This window comes from Lepidochelys kempii, chromosome 13, assembly GCF_965140265.1.
Source record: "Lepidochelys kempii isolate rLepKem1 chromosome 13, rLepKem1.hap2, whole genome shotgun sequence".
Lineage (NCBI taxonomy): Eukaryota > Metazoa > Chordata > Testudines > Cheloniidae > Lepidochelys > Lepidochelys kempii.
The window spans coordinates 35,230,040-35,240,157 of NC_133268.1; the positions used below are offsets into that span (position 1 = coordinate 35,230,040).

The following is a 10,118-nucleotide window of genomic DNA, read 5'->3' on the forward strand; positions in this document are numbered from 1 at the left end:
AAGTACTCCTTTTCTTTTTGCGAATACAGACTAATTCGGCTGTTACTCTGAAACCTATACTTAGACCTACTCACCACGGTGTCTTCACTGCAGTGAGTCGACTGCTGCTGCTCCCCCGTCGACTCTGCCTGCACCTCTCGCAGAGGTGGAGTACAGGAGTCAACGGGAGAGCACTTGGGGGTAGATTTATCGTGTCTAGACTAGACACGATAAATCGACCCCACTGGATCGATCCCTGCTTGCCAATCTGGCGGGTAGTGTAGACATACCCTAAGAAGCTCAAATAACCTGTTTGGCACCTGACCAAAAGGACCAATAAGGAAAAAAGATACTTTAAATCTTGTGGGGCGGGGAGGTTTTGTTTGTGATCTTTTTGTTGTTCCCTCTCTGGATGGAGAGAGAGACCAGGCAGGTAAAACATCTCCTAAAACCATACCTGAAATGATTAATCTAAGATTACAAAAATTGTAAGTAAAGGGCAAGGAAATGTGTTAGATTATATTTTGTTTTAGCTTGTGAACTTTCCCTATGCTAAGAGGTAATTTCATTCCTGTTTTGTAACTGGGAAGCAGAGTCAGAGTGGAATACCTCTGTGTTTTAAATCTTTTTATGTACCCTGTAAAATTATCTTCCATCCTAATTTTGCAGGTGTGATTCTTTTACTTTTTTTTAAATAAAATTCTTCTTTTAAGAACCTGATTGATCTTCAGTGTCCTAAAAATCATGGGGAAGTTTTAACCTAAGCTGATAGAAATAAGCTTAGGGGGTCTTTCATGTGGGTCCCCACATCTGTACCCCAGAGTTCAGAGTGGGGAAGGAACCCTGACATGGTGGCAGCGTAATGGGATCATTTTGAACCAGAAGCACAGAACTCAGGATTTTAAAAGGACACTTTTTATTTGTCTGCTTGAAAACCAGGGAGGTTGGTTTTTTTTTTAAAGGACACTTTTTTTTTTTAAAGCTGAGAGCATCTGGAGGGTTTTTTTTTTCTTTGCGGGAGGGCAGAGTAGTTAAGTTACAGCAAGGGAATTCACAAGCTGTTGGGTTGGTTTTTTTTTTTCTAGCTCTCAGACTAGGCTAGGCTAAGGGCAAAAAGGCTAGCAAGGGTGACGGAAAGTGAGGTCCAAAAAAAAACTGGAATTAGCGAGCTTGGAAGCTGAAGAGAGACAGAAGGAACATGAAAGACAAATGGCATTAAAGTGCTTGGAGTTGGAAGTGGAGAAGAGGAGAGAGGGGAAACGCTTGGATACGGATTTAGAGCTGAAACACTTAGATCTGGAAAGGGCTAAGTTGGGTCTACCATATAACCCTGACAGTCTTTCTCCAGGTACCGCTCCCCATTCCAAAAAATTCCCCACCTACAAGGTAGGTGATGATACAGAGGCCTTCTTAGAAAATTTCGAAAGGGCCTGCCTTGGATACAGCATCTCTGCAGACCAATACATGGTAGAGCTGAGGCCGCAGCTCAGTGGACCTTTAGTAGAGGTGGCAGCTGAAATGGCTGAAGAACAGCTATGAACTTTTTTAAAAACAGGCCAGAATTAAAATGGGGCTAACACCCGAGCATGCCGTTCGGCAGTTCAGAGCCCTAAGGTGGAAAACAAAAGTGGCATTTTCCCTACACACCTATCACATTGTAAAAAATTGGGGTGCCTGGATATCAGGAGCAAGTGTTAAATTACTGGAAGATCTGTGTTTCCTAATGCAAATGCAGCAGTTCTTACAGGGTGTTCCTGAGGAAATAGAAAGGTACATCCTAGATGGGAAGCCCAAAACTGTAATCCAGGCAGGGGAGATCGGAACAAAATGGGTTGGAATGGTGTCCCTAGCCTCTCTTCGCCAGAAGCATGATTGCCAGGGCATGGATGAGTTGCTGATAACCTGTCTGTTAATTCCCTTTGGGGCATCTGGCACTGGCCACTGTCAGAGGACAGGATACTGGGCTTGAGGAACCCTTGGTCTGACCCAGTATGACCATTCTTATGTTCCTATGTTCTTATGCTCTCCTAGAAGACAGAGCACTACCTTAGTACTTCCAGCCACTGGCTGGGATTCACCATGTGCCCAAGGGGCTGGCACTGGGGGCTTTCAATGTGGACTCATCAAGTCCTGTCTAAGGGGGTGACAGGTGCTGAAAGTGTGGGGGGTTGTGTGTGTGCAGGGGCAATGTGTGTGTGTGGGGGGTGTAAGTATGGGCGGTCTCTCCCTGGCAATGCTCTGGGTGTCCGCACATCATTCAGGGATCAAATCCAGATCTGGCTGCTCCCATCCACTCCGGAGACCAAGTCCCAGGGACCCAGTGGCTCAGAGAGCAGATATCAGCCCCTTCTCACCCAGCTCCCTTCACAGCAGAGACGGAGAGAGGAGGAGGCTGAGATCTCACAGCCAGGTGAGTTTTTACACACACAGTCCTTCTTACTTCGATTCTTCTGTGGCTGCTGCTCTGTTCTGCCACCTGCCCCTCCCTGCTCTGACCACTAACCCAGCCAGGTGCAAATTCAGGCTGCCAATTAGCAAGAGGTTTCTAACCATCAGAGGGAGGAAGTTCTGAAGCAGGACCCCAATAGGAGTTGTGGGAGGCACACAACTTGGTTAGTTTTAAGGGACAGATAGAGAAATGTATGAGTGCGTGTCATAAATATAAAGAGAAGGGTAACCACCTTTCTGTATACAGAACTATAAAATCCCTCCTGGCCAGAGGCAAAACCCTTTCACCTGTAAAGGGTTAAGAAGCTAAGATAACCTCGCTGGCACCTGACCAAAATGACCAATGAGGAGACAAGTTACTTTCAAAGCTGGAGGGGGGGAACAAGGGGTCTGTCTGTCTGTGTGATGCTTTTGCCGGGAACAGATCAGGAATGCTCTTCAGAACTCCTTAAGTTGAATAGACACTGGGAGTGGATGGGTCATTACACAAAGTAAAACTATTTCCCCGTGTTTTTTTCCCCACCCCCACCCCCCACTGTTCCTCAGACGTTCTTGTCAACTGCTGGAAATGGCCCACCTTGATTATCACTACAAAAGGTTTTCTTCCCCTCCCCCCTGGCCCTTCCCCGCTCTCCTGCTGGTAATAGCTCATCTTAAGTGATCACTCTCCTTACAGTGTGTACAGTATCACCCATTGTTTCATGTTCTCTATGTATAAATCTCCCCACTGTATTTTCCACTGAATGCATCCAATGAAGTGAGCTGTAGCTCACGAAAGCTTATGCTCAAATAAATCTGTTAGTCTCTAAGGTGCCACAAGTCCTCCTTTTCATTAAGTTAGTAAGTAATCTAGCTAGAAATGCATTAGATTTCCTATTGTTTAATGGCTGGTAAAATAAGCTGTGCTGGATGGAATGTATATTCCTGTTTTTGTGTCTTTTTGTAACTTAAGGTTTTCCCAAGAGGGATTCTCTATATTTTGAATCTGATTACCCTGTAAAGTATTTACCATCCTGATTTTACAGAGGTGATTCTTTTACTTTTTCTTTAATTAAAATTCTTCTTTTAAGAACCTGATTGCTTTTTCATTGTTCTTAAGATCCAAGGGTTTGGGTCTGTGTTCACCTATGCAAATTGGTGAGGATTTTTATCAAGCCTTCCCCAGGAAAGGGGGTGTAGGGCTTGGGAGGATATTTTGGGGGGAAGACGTCTCCAAGTGGGCTCTTTCCCTGTTCTTTGTTTAAGATGCTTGATGGTGGCAGCATAGGGTTCAAGGACAAGGCAAAGTTTGTACCTTGGGGAAATTGTTAACCTAAGCTGGTAAGAATAAGCTTTGAGGGTCTTTCATGCAGGTCCCCACATCTGTACCCTAGAGTTCAGAGTGGGGAAGGATCCTTGACAGTGCGATTGTATAATGGGTTGCTTGTGATGGGGGCATGGCTCAGGAGCCCCAGGGATCACTTTCAGTTAATGTCCTGTGTTCCCAATGCTCATGCTTCAGGGTTTCAGCTGGCCACTGGCAGGGGCCAGGAAGGGATTTTCCCCCCTGAAATGTCTACTGAGAGATTTTTTTGTTTGGGAGTTTTTTGTTTTGTTTTACCTCCTTCCTCTGAAGCACCAGAAGATGCCCACAGCTGGAGATGGGACATTGGATGGGGATGGAGAGGGGGATGAGGTGGCACCGAGCATTCTCTTTTCCCAGCACTTGGCTGGCTGGTTCTCGTCACATGCTCAGGGTCCCACTGATTGACATATGTTGGGTCAGGAAAGAATTTTCCCCCGGCAACATCGGTAGTGACCTAGGAGGGGAATTTTGTGTCCCTCTGCCATGTGTGGTTACAGGTCACTTGCCAGAATTATTTGGGTGGATCTCACTTAACAATTTCCCTGCCATGGCAGGGGCCTTGGGCACTAGCACACCCCTCTCCCTCCTGTTCTCTGCCTGAGGCTGTGATACTTTGGCATCACTTTGGCTGTTGGGTTAGTGTGTGGGTGCTGTTAGTGGCCTGTGCTGTACTAGATGATCGGGCCTTAAATTGTATAATTCTATTCCCCTGACTGCCTCCATAGAACTGGGGGTAAAACACACAAGTTCTGAATCTCAGTGGCTTGTGCTCTAAACCAAAGTCACGTCCTCTCTCAGGCCCATGACTAGAATTCAGGAATCTTGTTTCCCAGCCCGCCTGCCTAACTCACTGCCCCAGTACTCTCCCAGAGCTGGGTTTAGAACCCCAGAGTTTTGACTCTCAGCCTAACCCAATCTGCCTACTAGGCCTCATTCTTTTCCCAGACCTGACTCCCCTCCTTCCATACAGCTCTGCTGATTTTCAGTAGCTGGGGATCTGGGCCATTGTTTTTCCACTACTACACATTTAAGTCCAATGCCTAATTAACATGGTGGAGAAAGGTACTCTGATTTAAAATTCTAACCCCTTCCCCTCTTCAGTGCAGGTGTTAGCGCTCGGAACAAACAGCCCCCAGGTGTCTCAGTAATTATCCAGTAAAACCAGGGAAGACCATATTTTAGAGGCCCACCCATTGCCACATTATAATTCTAGCTATGAATTTAAACTGATATAGTTAAATGAGTGGAAAAGGCTGTGTGGATGTTCTTAATTCAGTTTAAACCAGATTATTCTGGTTTGTTTAAAATCAATTAGGAATAGGTTTAAGCTAACCTGCAATCAGCTTCTTTGAGACCAAAATAAGTGTGTCCAAATATTGGTTTAATATGTCAGTTTAAAAGTCAATTCACGTTATACCAGCCGCTAAGGCCTACATTGTTACAAGAGCCCAATAAAAAACATCCTTCAACTGCCCAGTAGTTCTCCAGAAAAGAGTAGATTTACATTCCAGAATGATAGGCAGACAGCCAGATAAACAGAAAAGTGTGAGAATAGATACATCCAAGTTTAAAAGAAATAAAATAAAGGCTTTAAAACATTTTAGGTAGACTTATTTTCTCTTTCATAAAGGAACAAGAAAAGAAAAAAAGTATTTTACAATTCCTTTGCAGATCGCCTTTAAAAAGAACTTCTGTTCTGTTTGGTATTCTTTGTACTCAGATGATCAGAGTAGATACATTTTTGGGTTTGTCTGGAACCCAGAATTTATGTAAAGCCATTTTAATCAAATCTAGACATACATATAAAATATATTTATTGGTTTAACATTTCCAATCTCTATTGGAATCTTATGAATCAAATCTATGAATTCATATAATATATATTTACTACTTTAATATTTGACTTTAACTTGTAAATTAATGTAATGTACAGTTCTTGACCTAATATTTCAACTGATTCTAGAAATGTGTCCTATACGGAAATATTAACGCAATATTTTAATTAGCTCTAGAGGCTAAAAAATACAACATACAATATATCATTATTAATATTTAATAAAATATTTTAATAAAATCTGGAAATGAGTACAAAACTAGTCAAAATATATAATTGTTAATTTACTATTTTAATTAAAAATGAGCCTATATTATTAATTACTTTAATCAAAATAGAATTCATTGCAGATATAATGCAGATATAATGCAACATGCTTAACAAATCTGGAAATCATCCCAATAATCTTAAATTTAATCAAATCTAGGAATTAACATGATATGTAAATATTAATTTAACATGTGAACTGAATCTAGCAATTAGTACAGTATGGACTTAATGAGTTTAAATTTTCATTGAATCTGGGAATGAATATGATATATAATTCTTAATGTTTTATTTTAATCAAAACAGTAATTAATATAAAACAATTCTTCATTTATTATTTAAATTGAATACAGAAATTGACAGCATATATCGATTTTCATTTATTTTAATCAAAAATAGGAATTGATATAATATGCAGTGAATCAAATAATCAAATCAAGAAATTATTATAACCTGTAACTTTTAATCCTGGTCATTGACTGGGGTTCCTAGGTGCTACCTCAGTAATAATTAAAAACTAAGTAATTAGTAAATAGTATAATTATCAAGTGACTATACATTAATTTCACATATAATATACATTCAGTTCACAAATAAAAATGGATTCCAGAGTTTAATCATATTGATATATTAATATAGATTTTTCTTCTGCAGAGCTGCGAGGGTCAATCCATGATTGATGTCATTTTTGGATCTATCCAAACTCAAGGTAAGGAATTTTAAAAAGTCACCTAAAGATGCAGCCCTAGCCCAGTCAATGTCACTTTTGGCTTGAAGAGTAGGGAGCAGAGAATTTGAAATCAGTTTCCCGTGCTACTCTGAGTATCCTCTGTTGTGTTGACCAGCATAGATGGGGTTTGTGATCTTAGACTGGTCCAGAGGAGCTGATCCAGCTGTAGAAGGAGGAGCAAGAGTTTGTTTCAGAGGCAGGACAGCTAGCCAAATGCCAGAATGCAGGATCTTTGTCTGGTGCTGAGGGTTTCCAAAGGCAGAATAAACCCAGCTTGAGTGTCAGATCCCAAGCAGAGTCTGAAATGTGATATGTATGAGAGAGATACTGACAGTGACTCTGTGTGTGTGTGTGCTATTCCCTACTACTCTAATGACTCCTCCCCTCCCAGATCTCTAGCTAGAACGTTGGTGTCCTGTTGATTATTTCAGCTCCAGGGCCCCCTGATGAATATGATCAACAATACCATCCCAGTGACCAAGTTCATCCTGCTGGATTTCCCCTCCCTGGGCTGGCTGAGTCACACCTTCCTCTGTGCCCTCCTCTTCCTGGCCTATGCTGGGACGCTGGCAGGAAACCTGTGCATTGTGTGGGCCGTGCGGCGGGATCCCCACCTCCAACACCTGCCCATGTACATCCTGCTGGGAAACTTCACCTGGCTGGAGATCTGCTACGTCACGACCACGCTGCCATGGATGCTCTCTGACCTGGTGTCCCCCAGCATCCCCATCTCCTTCCAGGCCTGCTTTGTGCAGTTTTAATTCTTCTTTTCCATGGGGGCCACCGAGTGCCTCTTCCTCTTGGCCATGGCCTTGGATAGCTACCTGCCATCTGCCACCCCCTGCGCTACCACATCCTCATATCCCACCAGCTCTGCTGGGCCCTGGTGGCCTCTTGCTGGCTCTGTGGCTTCCTTTGGTTTGTAGTGCCCACCGTCCGCATCTCTCAGCTCTCCTTCTGCGGTTCCAACACCCTGGATCATTTTCTCTTTGACCCAGCCCCATTGGTGGCTGCCTCCTGTACCCCAGCTCCCCAGACTGAACAGGCCTGCTATGCCCTGAGCTCCCTCATCATCTTTGTCACCATCCTCTTCATCTTGGCCTCCTACGGGCTAGTCATCAGGGCTGTGCTGTGGCTGCACACAGGGGCTGGGAGGCACAAGGCCTTCTTCACCTGCACCTCTCACCTGGCCATGGTGGGCCTGTTCTATGGCTCTGCCATGGTCACCTATGTCAACCCAGCTGCCTCAGGGAGCAGCGGGAAAGTGGTGACTCTCTTCTACACAATGGGGACCCCGCTGCTCAACCCACTGATCTACAACTTGAGGAACAAGGAGATGAAGGAGGCTGAGAGGAGGACCCTGCTGGGGAAGCGGTAAGGGGTTCTGCTCTGGCCCCAGCCTGCAGGCACTGGACTGTCAGGGGGTTGGGCAATGGGATATGGGCCTTTTCCTTCTGGGTGATGCAGGCTCCAATGCAGCAGGGGGAACACACACAGCATTTTTCATGACCTCTAGGGGCTACTCATAGTATAAAACATGCCTGTATGATGATACAACTGGAAAATGGGGGGGGGGGGCAGGGGCAGGGGAAGGTGGGGGGTATATGTGTCCTTGATGGAGGAAATAAGCTGTGCACAGTGTGTGTGTGTTTGCAGGGGCTAGGAGTGCAAACTGAGTGTGTGTGCAGGGAGGCTGGCTCGCATCACTGCCCTTTCTGTGCAGCTGTATTTAAAAGCGGATACCTGGATAAAAGTGTTATCACACTTAGAGCCAAAGAGCAAAGTTCTGCTCTCCTTTTCTCTGCTGTCAATCAAAAGCAACCCCAGTGATTTGCAGAGACTGACACCAGTGCAACTGGGACCAAAATCATGGTGACATTATGTTTGTACATTATGGATCACACACCCTTCCCACAGCCAGAGATAGAACCCAGGAATCCCAGCACCCCCAGACTAACTCAGGGCTAGGGACAGAAATGAGAAGGCTTCTAACCATCAGAGGTGTGAGGTTCTGGAACAGATTCCCAATACGAGTTGAGTTAAAACTACGAGTTAAAACAATTACTTTTAAGGGAGAGCTGGACAAATATATGAGTGGGGTTGTATGATGGGGTTTCTTGTGATGGGGAGGGGGACAGGGTTTAGCAATCCTGAAGGTCCTTTCTGGTTCATTTCTGATGTTCCTAGAAGCTCATGCTTCACAGTTTCAGCTGGACACCTGCAAGGGGTGATGAGGGATTTCCCCTCCCCCTCAGCACCAAAAAATATTCTATTTTTTTTATGAGAGGGGTTGTTTGTGTTCTTGTCTTCTTCCTCCAAAGCATCAGGGATGGCCACTGCTGGAGAAGGGAAATTGAATGGGGGTGGGCATGGCTCGGAGGTGGCACTGAGCATTCTCTGTTGCAGGTGCTTGGCTTGCTGATTTTTGCTCACATGCTCTGGGTCTAACTGGTCACCATATGTGGGGTGGGGAAGGAATTAGCCCCCCAGTCAGATTGGCAGTGACCTTGGGGGTTTTGCACCTTCCTCTGCTGCGTGGGATGCAGCTCACTCATCAGGATTATCTGGGTTTATCTCACTTAATCCTTTCCCTGCTATTGTGAGGCTCTTGGTTCACATCAGTCCCTGCTATTCTCTGCCTGTGGCACATAATAATTTAGTCACCAATGGACTGTCCTATTTTGGTCTAAATTTTGGTCTGCTGGGTGGTGTTGGTGGCTTGTGATTTACAGAAGGTCAGGTGAGGTGAGGTGGCGATCCCTGGTGGGCTGGCTTAAACTCTAACCAATGAGTCCCCACTCCCAGATCCCCTGCTCTAACCCACTAGAGCCCACTGCCCTCCCAGAGCTATGGATAGATCCCAGGAGTGGTGACTACCCATCCCTCCCTGCTGTAAGCCACTGGACCCCACTGCCCTCTGAGAGCTGGTAAAAGAATCCAGAGTCCTGGCTCCCAGTCCAGTCCTCTGACCACTGCACCACATACCCACTGCCTGTGCTGTGTCAGTTCTAGGCATTAACGGAGGCTGTCCATCCCTGAGGGGTGTCCATCTGTTATCTTTCATGGTAGTTAGACCTGATTAATAAATCACGCAGACCAGACTATAAATCCCTTGGCATAATTAGCTTGTTTTAATGTCTGAACATTTCTTGGTCTGGGTATTGATGATTTGGGTCACTGGCAGAGCCAATTTAAGAGCTGAGCTGAAGTTACCGCTGGTTCCTGCTTGAAAAGTTGAAGTCAGGCAATTAAAAGGAAAAGTTATCTGATCTCCTGAGAGAGCTGAGGGCAGAACCAAGTGCTAGGAGAAGGGTGGGGGCTGTGGGTCAGGACTGGGTGGGTCAGGACTGGGTCCCCACCTGGTGGAGAGGGCAGCTGTGTCTCCAGGGTCCATTCAGCTCTTGGTCTCTGGCAATGAGCAGAGCTATTCAGTCTCAGGTTCACATGGACCCCTGCTCTGCTGGGAACGAGCCCACTCATTACACATGGGCCCCACTGCACAGAGCAGGTGGGCA

General features: G+C 45.1%; 1 pseudogene; it reads left to right on the top strand.

Moving 5' to 3' along the window:
• The first annotated feature begins 7,049 nt into the window (after positions 1–7,049).
• On the top strand, positions 7,050–7,981 carry LOC140897241 (olfactory receptor 11G2-like; annotated as a pseudogene).
• Positions 7,982–10,118: the final 2,137 nt, after the last annotated feature.